Source organism: Sinohyriopsis cumingii, chromosome 16 (assembly GCF_028554795.1).
Source record: "Sinohyriopsis cumingii isolate HCF-2022 chromosome 16, ASM2855479v2, whole genome shotgun sequence".
Lineage (NCBI taxonomy): Eukaryota > Metazoa > Mollusca > Bivalvia > Unionida > Unionidae > Sinohyriopsis > Sinohyriopsis cumingii.
The window spans coordinates 60,314,375-60,325,894 of NC_142976.1; positions in this window are offsets into that span (position 1 = coordinate 60,314,375).

Below are 11,520 nucleotides of genomic sequence, written 5' to 3' on the forward strand. Positions count from 1 at the left end.
AAGTGGTATTCCCATCTTTGCAGTACGCTTTCTTTGTCGATGAATATTGTAGTGCTGTTATATGTTCCTGATGACTGTGGCCTGTATATTGTCTTTTAATCATCACTGTCATTTCTGTTTGCATAGGTCTAAATCTCATCTACTATGTTGCTCCGCCACGAGTCCTTCAGATAAATGAGTTTGCATTGGGCCTCCCTTTTGATGCTGTTGAAGGTTCCTTTTATAAATGATGAAGTGTTGTCTTTTAAATATACCATTTATAACTGATGTTTCTGTCAGTGGTCTCTGTATGGCAGCATCGTTCTCATCAAAATCAATCTTCATATTTATGTGTGCTTGGACCCAGGATTTTGTATGCCGCTGAGGACACGTAATCTCTGAAGGATGGTCAATTTTAGTCAACATTCCCGGTGTTCACATCAATTGGCTGCACAGTTTTAGTCAAATGCCTGTTTCACATACCCATGTTTCGGTTTTGGAGAAATTAAGCTTTTGGGAACTTTTTCTGATTTATTGTGGTCTCTTAGGCTGAATCTGGATATTTAACTTGGGCACTATAACAATGTAGTTAATCCAGCAAATTGTAAAAACAATGTTTACGATTTGTCAAATATAAAATTTACTGCACTGAAGCCATCAGACATTTGCAAGGAATAATAATAGGTCAAACAACGTCTATCTCATCCATTATTATATGCTCATGTTTTCTCCGTTAATTTATTACATTGTCATAATTGTTCAGCATTTTACGATATTGTACTCGCTCTCAACTTCTTATTGAACTCACGTGTGCCAAATAGTGTATTAGGATCTACTTTGTAAACAAATCAGGTACACTCTTGTAGTAGACGCTTTACGTTTTGGTTGATTAAATCTTTTTCTGAATGACCTTAACGAGATGTTTCGATGACTGCCACATACAAGCAGCTTTAGCATATTCCGCGTTAACTTTTTTGATACAATGTTTTGGATTTATGCTAGCTATAGACGTCAGACAGTGTCCTTACAAGCAACACGCAAGTGACAAGGAATACGCTGTCTTCTTTATCTGGTAATAAGAATGGCAAAAATATACTTACAGTTTTACATCCTGAATTTCCTTAAAATTTAATTTCTTAGTTGTGCAAAACCGAATTACATGAGCCATGTCATGAGTTCTCAAGCTTGATTACACATTTCGAAATTGTACTGTAATTTTGACTATATTCCAAGTGCAATTACATCCTCCTTACTACACTCAAAGTTAAAACAACAATAAATTGCAGTTGAAAGATTTCATATTTTTCCCACATTATGATTTCAAATATTCAATGACAGAACATAAACTCACTTGTAGATGTCAACACGCTTCTCCCTATCTGCTTCAATCCTATATATTTCATATAGAATTGGCACTGAGAAATCCAGTCCATAATCACGAAATTTAGTATAATCGACACAAATACCAAACTATTCATTCCAGATCAAATGGAAAAGTTGTTGTAATGCGCATTAATTTACAATATGAATCCAAGTTTAATTTAAAGTAGACTAAAACGCCATTTTCTTTCAAAAGTTATGTCTAGCGCGCGACAAAATTCAAATTTATCTTTGCGGCGTTATGTGCGCATTAATAATGTTGTTCGTGTGTAATGATGACTCTGCGGTTGTGTATGTAGTTTGGAATACAGCATGCATTCAGTTGCTTTGTTCCTTGTAGTGTATTTTTGTTTATATAATTAAGCCTTAGGTAGTATAAGAAAATGAGCATATAATAAAAAAATTACTCCATTTGCATCGGAAAATATGAACTTGTTTTGTCGGATGGATTTACCTAACTCCCAAGGTTGTGCAGTATTTCCATTCGAAAAACTCGTTTATATTTTCCCATACAAATTTAGTAACCTATACGTACTGTTTGAAAAGTGAGAACAGAAGTTCACGCTAGTGCTTCTGAACGCGACACGACTGACTCATATCCAGCACTTTCTACCTCCACTGGAAAAAGATAATCAAGATCGGTTCTGATTAAAAGCCATTTACTAGCTCAGAAATATTGTGTTTCACCCTCCATGTTCCCCCCAAAATGACTTCCAGAACATTTAGACGGATTGCTTAATCTTATACTGTTAAATGTAAGATTTAAGTTTGAATATGTGTCATGTCTTTGCGTTTGCTGTTCATAAATCTGCCAGAAAGAATATCTCGGTAAACGAAAACATGACATCATAAATTCAAGGAATCTGTTCTTCTTGTAGAATCAGATCATTGAAAAGTAGTTGGTAATCCACCAAGTCTTGAACACTGGTATAGCCATAACATCTGATGTGCCAATGGTGACAGAAGTCGTGAATTGATATGTCTTATAATGTCTTCTCAGTTGACCAGTGTCTGGCCGTTTGAATATTTTCAAAGCAGTTATTCTTCTTAAAACATGAAGATACCAATGATGAAAACCTTCGCTCCGTTTCGGACGCACCTGTTTTTGTGTTTCACTTGAATCTGTCTAACGTGGTGTTAAATGCATTCTCTCAGTTCAGGATGTAGAGTCTGAATATGCTCCCTTAATCTCTTTCTCTTCCAAGGTGCAATGTAATGTTAACAATATCCGTGTAGTATATTATGGCTGTCTATGCTCTTAACTGGTATCATAATGTTAAAATTACACTTACTAACCAAAACACCCAAACCCCAATTATCTACTAGCCAATACACAAAATACACCAACAACACTCTATCCATCACACATTTGTCTACTATCCAGAACCCCACATTATATCATGGAGCAATAAATATCCCACACTTACTATCCAATACGTTGTTATAGAAACCAACACCCAGTCATATATTATCCAACAGCTTCACATTTGCTAGGCAACGAAAATATTTACAAATATACTCCAATTTTAGTTAAAAACATACACATATATACTGTTAATCAAGAGGATAGTATGTAAAAGGGGGAAAATTAATTCACACACACACACACACACACACACACACGCGCACATACAAAGACATCTGTAGGTATATATCTTATCGGCACAAATATAGATATATACTATAAGAACTACAACGTAGGAGTTGTTAATAAACTGCACGCATTTTTATATTTGTCATTATAATTGTTATATGACACGTTCTAAAACTCGCAGTTACATTCAACTTGTTTTAGAAGCGAAATATTTGGGTATTTCAATTTTCATTTTCAGACATTTCGTTTCCTTGATTTTCAGTTTCAATTTTCATTTCATTTTTTCCAACTTTCTTTTTCATTTTTCATTTTTGAAATTTAGTTTTTTGAACTTCACTTTCTTAAAAGTTCCTTTACAGTTTCATTTTTAAATTAAGTTCTTTAATTTTAATTTCTTCAAATTGCCGTCTATTCATTTACTTTAATTTCTAAGATTTAAGGTTCTAAATTTCATTTTCAGATATTTGCTTATTAATTTTTTCAGTATTGTTTTAATAATCACTTTTCATTTTCAATTTGCTTCTTTTTAAGTTTTAACTTTTAAATATCTATTTTCAGTCTTCAATTTGAATTTGTCAAGTTTTATTTTTTATTTTGAATAGTCTGCTTTTTTAATTTTAATTTATAATTTTCAATGAATTATTTTAAAATGTTGTCTTTCAGATATTAAACAGGATGAAGAGAAAGAAAATTAAGCATAGCGCATGGAGTATTAATATTTGCTAAGAAAATGTTTTTCTCTTTTTATCTGTAAAAATGCGACCGGGTAATTCTGCTTACAGACACTATAATCACGAAGTTACGTATGGTACAAGTTAAGGTTTGTTCTGAAGACATAGACATAAAAAAAAAACTTTTCAAAACTGCTAACATCCCCCGGAAATGAGACACTACTCAAATGATTCCCAAACAAAAGAAAAACCATATGTCTCAATAATAAATACCTCTTTTGTATGACAATATATAAGTACGTTTGCGTATATAGTGCGTTTAAGCGATGCGATTATTTTGAACGTCCGAAGCATCATTCAAAAAAAAAAAATCTAAACTGAGGAAATATGGTTCTCATTGGTAAAACAAAATTATAGATTGGACGATATGAAGAAAGAACTGTCAAAATGGACATTTTACTTATACTTACCTGAGTTACAGCGAGTAATTGAGATTCAAAACGATGTCTACGATAATGATATTATTGTCAATCAAACACCACGTAAAGTAAGATACGTTAAACTCCAAGAAAGGAAATCTACTCAGTTTCTATTCCTGGATTGCTGCTTAAGAAGTCATCGACTGTAAAAAGCCATAGACATGACAACCGTACCGATAATCATAACTACATTTCCTTCTCTGATTTCAAAGTTTGCAGAAGCATAAAAACAGCAAAAACTAATCTAGATGTGATGTGAATTTGTTGTTGTAGGGTTTAACACCATTTTTCAGCACACGATAGGCTATACAAAGATGTGATGTGGAGAACGTATGCCTAAAAATGCAATTTTCTGTCAAATCTTTGAGGTGTATTTTGTCATTGGGTCAGATATTGACAATTTGAATTCGCAACACGGAGTTAAATAACTGTGGACTATTTTACACAAAAGTTATATTTGATTATCTTCTTAGCAGTCCCTCGAAATGTACTTTTAGTAACAATGGCACTGGTAGTCGCAAGTCAAAATAGTAACGCTTCCAATGACAGTAGCAGTTCTCTTTCGGAACATTTAAATATTAATTCTCCTTTGACAATGAGGCCATAACATTTGAACAATCAATTTATTTTACATAACCTTAGAAACAAGCCCAGGTGGCTGAGTGATCAAAAGCGATCGCCTTTACCGACCACTGACATCTCACATTTACCCACCTGTGTTCGTGTTTCGCGCTCAGCCGATATAGGTATGTGAAAAAGCTGCTGGTAGCTTCCAGTAGGTTGGTGGCTATTACCGGGGTTTTCCCGGGTTCTTCCTCCACCAATTAAAGTGGCTACCACGTATAGCTTACCTTGCGTTGAGAAATGGCATTAAACCAAAAAACAACAACATCAACGACAACAGTTCTATGAATGCTATTCCCAGCAACACATATTGTTTCACAGCTATACATTTAGATCACATATCATGATAACCGTTTGCTCTTGGTACATTAACCACATCTCATTGCGTAATAATAACCTTATACTCATGGTACATTAAGTATATCTCATTGCGTGATAATAACATTACGCTCGTTGTACATTAACATCTCATTGCGTGATAATAACCTGATGCCCGTTGTACATTAACATCTCATTGCGTGATAATAACCTGATGCCCGTTGTACATTAACATCTCATTGCGTGATAATAACATTACGCTCGTTGTACATTAACATCTCATTGCGTGATAATAACCTGATGCCCGTTGCACATTTTACTATACCTATGATAAACAGCTTATCGAATTTTGTGAAAGAGTTTAGGCCAGTTTGGACAGAAGAGATAAAAGTTTAAAGATGTGAAAGAATTACTGACATGCATTTTTCACTGTTACAGAAACAAATTGTTTAAACAGAAAACAAATTACGTTTACCAGGATTTTGTAATGTTTATAAGCTTTAAATCAAAAGACAACGCCTGTTGTATAACATCATGTAATGGCAAAGTCTATAATACGTTAAATTTTCTGAATTACGTTCATGTCATTTTAAATATATTTTGAAAGGAGGCTACAATAGTGATAACGTTGTTTTCTGATCACATGGACACCGTTAGCCGAGTGGTCTAAATCGCTCGCCTTTACATATCATTTATATCTTACTTCGGGTCTCGGCTCAGCTAAAGTGGATAGTGAACAAATTGAGAGTAATTTCTCTTGGATCGGTAGTTCAAGCAGGGATTTCTTGAATTCTTCATTCACCAAGATATACTGGCTGCCACGTATTGCCTATCTTGTGCTGAAAAATGGCTTGAAACCTACAAAAAGGATCATGATGTTGTCATTTCAGGATGAACCTGCTTTTCTTACCAAACACGCAGTGTATGCATCGTTTTATATGAACAGTTCGATATAGCTTTCCTGCCAAAAAATATCATCATTTGTATACTTGTATAATAAAAGTTCAAGGATATTTCTGTTGTTGCTTTGTTTACACTTTTTACTTTTTTCTCGATTCATACCTTGTATATGAAACCAAAGGAAAGAATGTCACAAAACCACTGATGCGTAAGCAGTGGTAGATGAGCCAATCTTATTCTGCACTACATATCTACTGGTTATTCTTCTGGAGAATCCAAGTTTACCAGCCCAGTATATATAAGACAAATCAGAAACGTTTTGACAGTTGAATACATCAGGAGAGTTTAATTCTTCCTCTGAGGTCAATGTAAAATAAAGAAGTGGAACCTAATCTTTAATGGCTAAGAGATGTTTTTGATAATTACTCTAATTAATTGAACTTAATTTGCGCCATAAGACCTTTGCATGTGATATGAGATGAACATATCATCATTGAATTAGAAAATCATGGTAATTCGTATGCTAATTTTAGCGTACAATCATACATTAGCATAGGAAGGAGAGTTGATCCAGTGTATATCAATTTTCCGATCAACAGTGGGTGCTACGTCCACCCTAAGTCACATTCAAAACTATTGTCTTGGTTAGGTAAGTTGATCTCATTCATAATCAATCGAATGGTTGAGACGTTTCTGCATTTCGATTTTATCGCATGAAGCAGGAATTTAAGCGCAAAGCGTCCAGATGTTACGTCTAAATAACATGAAACCCAAATGTGAAAATATTTTTATGATTTCTGGGAAGATAGTAAAGTAATCTGAAGGCATATATTTACCCTGTTCTTGTAGAGGCTTTAAAATCAACAAGTTTGACTTTGTATTTGATAAACACAATTTTGAACTAATTAGAAGGTACTCGTAAAATATCTCTTTGCCGTGAAATAGATATTTTGGGTTTTGTCAGACAGAGGTTCATATTTTGTTCTGCGCTGCAATCGAGAACCACTAAGTTTGACAAGTTAGTAGTTAGTACACTGAGAGTCATAGAACACTTTCAAGGCATATACTACATCACAGTGGTCTTAAATTAGCTAATCTGCGACAAGGTATTCACTTTCAAATTAACCAGAACAAATGTAAGATGCTTATAAAATATATACCATTTCAGAAGATCAGGTTATATTCTGAATAATTAACTCAAATCAGTTATGTTTTAATGATGTTTTGGTTATGTAAGTAGTGAATTTTAATGATGGTTTGGGTATGTAAGTAGTGATTTTATTTGGAATAATATAGACAAAGGAATTTCATAACATAATAATTTGTAGAAACATTAGTTGTGGGAAGACACTGTTATCGCTAAATCTGAGAGAGCCTTAATGAAAAGACATTTCCAATTATATTTTTCAAACTCTTGTTTGCCAAAGAGAAATAATAGAAACTGGTCACTAAATGACAACAAAGTGTGATAGATCCCAATGATACATTAGAGAAATGGTTAGAGTTGTTGGTTGATTTCAATGATGGTACACATACTCTGTGATTGATGACTGTGACAACCTGGACTATGTAAACAAGAACGCACGTACCCTAAATAAAGTAATTTTCAATGGTGAAATTTTTGAATTTGGTATTGGTACAAAAACACCATGCAGTTACCTAAGCTTTTAAAGAAATTACATGTTTCGTCGCCTTCGGTGGCAAGAAAAATGCAGCAACGGAAACCATATTTGAACATATCTATGCTATTCCAGATGAAATGAAAGAAAAAAATCGTACTTACTTTTAAACAAAATAAAAGAACATATTTTTAATTCGATCAACGTTAACTTTAACTAATAGGCGCTGTATTTAAATTAATGTATTTACGTTGTCAATCGAAACATTCTTTTCGCTATATGAACTCAGTCTTACTCTTCTCATGTTGATGCTATGCATGGCACGCATGCGTGATATGAGAAACACAGTTCCTGTAATTGAATAACCAAACATTCTGTGTGATTAAAGAAACAATAATATCATGTGATTGAGTAAGCAATAATTTTTTGTGATTAAATAAGAAATTTATTTACAAACTGAATTTCTGTATTCGTTTTAAATGCACGCATTTCTAAACTCTTCAAAACTGTTACAAGACAATATTGTGTATTTGTTTTAAGAAATGGTAATGAAGTTAATATGAGTGGTTAAATGCCTCAGTATATTACTCACATACACCTAAATAACATTTGGTGTGCTTCAGTCAGTTAAAATTGAAACCAGTTTGTTTCTATCGTCATCATGGTTGATAATCCTTAAGTGCTATCTTTGTTTGTATATGAGTAAATATCTTTCCTTGACGCTGTTACAGTTAAAGTCTCTATAATGTTTCACACAATTTCTGTAAATGTTTCGTTGCGTTTCTGCAATAGTCTTGATGAAAAGATTAATCATAACCAGATAGGTTATGAATGAACAATGGTATATATTTTAGGTATCTAAAATTCAACTTGGATTAGTGATTTGTAGTTTCTCTGTACATTCTAGTTAGTTGATCATAATTGAAAACGTTGCCTTTAAATATTATTCTGTCACCGACCTGGCACACATTCGTTGACTTAAAATGTTTCGCATCTTTATCTTTGAATACAATAAACCTTACTTACTTGTGTAAAAGTGTTAAAATCCTGTCTATTCAACTGTAAAACACATGAATGCTATGAATTTGAATTCTTCCCTCCACCAGACTGTAACATTTATGAATTTTGTTTAAGTATTAATAAAATCATGACGGAATCTATTCAGCTGTTTGCATTGTGCGCGATATATTTATTTGTATGTTCCATACACACTACATGTGGCATCTTTTCTATGTAGCAGTATTACAAATGTGTTTATATTGTTGGCGGCACGGTGACGATTTGTACAGAAAGATGATGTACCCTCAGACAATGTAATTGATGATGAAAACTTCTAAATTGTCAACTGAGCTTTCAACAGGCATCATATATATATATATATATATATATATATATATATATATATATATATATATATATATATATATATATATATATATATATATATATATATAAAGTTGTCTACATGATAACATATTTTGTATTCTGACAATTATGTGCGGTTTTTTTTTTAACGTAGCTTTAACAATTTGAGTCGAATTGCTACGATATCTGCAGTGTGGAATTGTATAGTGATGTCAAGAACTGGGGCATCATGTCGCAGACATGTGACATCATGTCCTACCCAGTCACATTATCCTGACAATAGGGCGACTAATGCTAACACTAACCTTTTAATGCTTAGCGCCAAGATGGGCAGCTGCTAGTACCATTTTTATAAGTATTTTTTGGTATGACTCGGCAAGGAATCAAACCCGCGACTTCCTGCATCCGAGGCGGACGCTCTAGACAATTATCTCGACTATTTATATAATTAAGCATTTTTTATTGATGCACTTCTATTAGTCACGTTTGTTTGCTTGTGATGAAAGAAATTTCAATACAATTTATATCCTAACGTAGTGGTACATTTCTTTGCCGTAGTAGTCTCCACAACAGAGCTTAGTCGAAAATTCAACTTGGAAACAACCAGATTGAAACTGAGTAAAATTGCTTCAGAAGAATATGACAAACATGGTTACCTACAAGACCAAAGAATCAGACATATCTACCCTCTTGACCTAACCACTAGAAACATAGCTGCCTCCAAGACCATAAATCAGGACAAATCTAAGTTACAGATTTTTACCATAGACACATGTACTTATTAGACCGTATACGTATTTCCATTCCAGTAGTGTTAGCTGTATTTCTTCCCAAAACCAAATTTTCAAATTAACATGGTCATAGTTTTTGAAGTGTCTAGCAATGTAATACAAAGGTACTCTCTGAACAATTCAGCTAGAATATCACATTTGACTTGTATTCTTTTATGGAAATCATTTAAGTTGTAATTCAAGAATATACATGATTACATGTGATGATGTGAACCTTTCGAGAAATTAACACGCCATCCCTAAATAGTAAGCATTCGTTATTGCCTTGATTTGCAGTTAGATTGATTACACTTTGATATACATAAAATATCTTGCCTTTGAAAAACTGCATAGCAAAGCCTGGGCTTCGAGTGCACATGTTGTTTAATTTTGACCCTGTTGACCCTTGAGTTAATCATAATTTGGCTGTAAGTTCCACACTGACATATTTGTTAGTTTTATAATGGAGACGCTTAAGGCCATTATGAAACGTTTCACTAATATCTTGCATTACCACATTTTGAATTCGAGTAATCTACTTAGCTTTCATAAGGCAAAGGTTATATATTACAGTATTTACACGAACCGACATTATCTAAGAAAGAAATATTCCAAATGTACGATATAAAAAAGGCATAACTTTGAAAGAAATTAACTTAATCCTTAAAAATAGTTACGCAAAATTTGATTTTTTGTATAAATAAAGATTTGACAATCTTTCACGAAAGGTTTGTAGTTAAGCAGTACACGACATTTACATAACATACTGTAATGGTTAAAATCAACAACAACCTTAAATAATGCATTCTTATTTGAGTTTCTAACGACTCATTAAAAGATTTGTATTATTTTACTTATAAAGAATATTATATTTATATCTTCATGCCCAACTTAATTATCCTTTACTGAATGTTACACTAATCCCTGTCTAGTGAACACCCCAATCTGACCAAATCTAGGTTTCATATCTCGAACATTCCTAGAAGTAAGATTAATTCCTATTACAAAATTGGAGCAGTCATTGCAGATGTGTTAGCTACTTTTGTACCCCATCAAAGTCATTCAACGAATAATGGATGTTCTATGTCTACGATTAAACGCGCTTATTGTTCATGGAACACGGAAGTCCATGTTATTTAGCAGCCTAGCTCATATCTCGGTGGTAATTTGGCACTATCTTCCACATCCAAAGAGAGAGTTATTGAATTTTAGATTAACTGCAATAAAAGCAGACATCAATAGTTTCTGCACAAGTTTAAGTGCATAACTGCTTTGATTGATTTTTAAAAACGGTATAAATTACGCATTTGATCAGCGATCTCTTTCATCTAATTTAGTTTAGTATGATACTTATTAGGAAAGAAAAAATATTATATTCACAAACAGAAATATACCGCCCCATAGTGAAGTATTTCGGCTTCCATCGGTATATCTCAAACACTGGTGTACGAAAACGGTGGACAACGTATGCAAGGTAGGAAAAGTACAAATATATGGGCACTAACATTTTAATATTCTTAAGCTTCCCAACCTTATGATTCTTGTCTCCTTTTTAATTTTTCAATAATATTGAATTTTGGCATGCAATAGCTATTAAATGCACAATAAAACCTGTATGGACAAAAGCATCCGATCTTCCGAGAGGTTACGACGATATGACCAGAAATTAAATTGTAAAAAAAAGTTTCAAATTTCACGCTCAAGTCAGGGTGAAAGATATGTCCTTATGTTAAAGCCAGGGTGGTAGATATGCCCTGGTGGTAAGGACAGGGTAATAGACATGCCCTGGTGGTAGACAAGGGTTGCAGATAGCTTAGATAA